The sequence below is a fragment of the Tupaia chinensis genome, unplaced genomic scaffold (assembly GCF_000334495.1).
Source record: "Tupaia chinensis unplaced genomic scaffold, TupChi_1.0 Scaffold000410_1, whole genome shotgun sequence".
Taxonomy (NCBI): domain Eukaryota; kingdom Metazoa; phylum Chordata; class Mammalia; order Scandentia; family Tupaiidae; genus Tupaia; species Tupaia belangeri.
In genome coordinates this window covers 3,606,378-3,606,968 of record NW_006159915.1, presented here as the reverse complement: position 1 = coordinate 3,606,968, position 591 = coordinate 3,606,378, and positions in this window count along the sequence as shown.

Sequence of the window (591 nt, the reverse complement as noted above, 5' to 3'; positions counted from 1 at the left end):
AACCCAGTTCAGTCATTCTTGAATGAGCCCCATAATGGGGAAACAAAAACTCCATGAACACAAACTAACGGTTTTTGTTTTGTTTTGTCTCAATGTGTGGCTTCCTGGAAGTTCTTCAGATGATCCGAGGACATTTAGGCCTGATAATAAAGTATTCACGGGCAGATTTTCTGAGGAGACAGGTCTTAATATCATGGACACATCTGAGAGGATAATTATAGTTGTGTAGGAAGAGAGAGAACATAAACTGTTCCAGAAACAAATAATGGCAATGGCTATTGTGTTTGTGTGACATCATTAGCAACAGTATAAAGCAATGGTAAAATCTTAAACTTACCTTAATGGATTCATTAGGAAAATTGCAGCCATCTGGTGATTTCTAAAAGGAAAAATTGCTTAAGTAGAGAAAACTGTGGCTAAAGTCAGAGAAATACCTTTGCACATGGGTTCGTAAACCTGACTGAATATCAGATTCCCTGAGGAACTTTAATATAAATTACTTTTTTTTGGGGGGGGGGGAGGTTTTTTCGCTATAGGGCGCGTGCGCTCGCCAGACAGACAGAGAGAGACATAGAGACAGAAAGCGAGAAA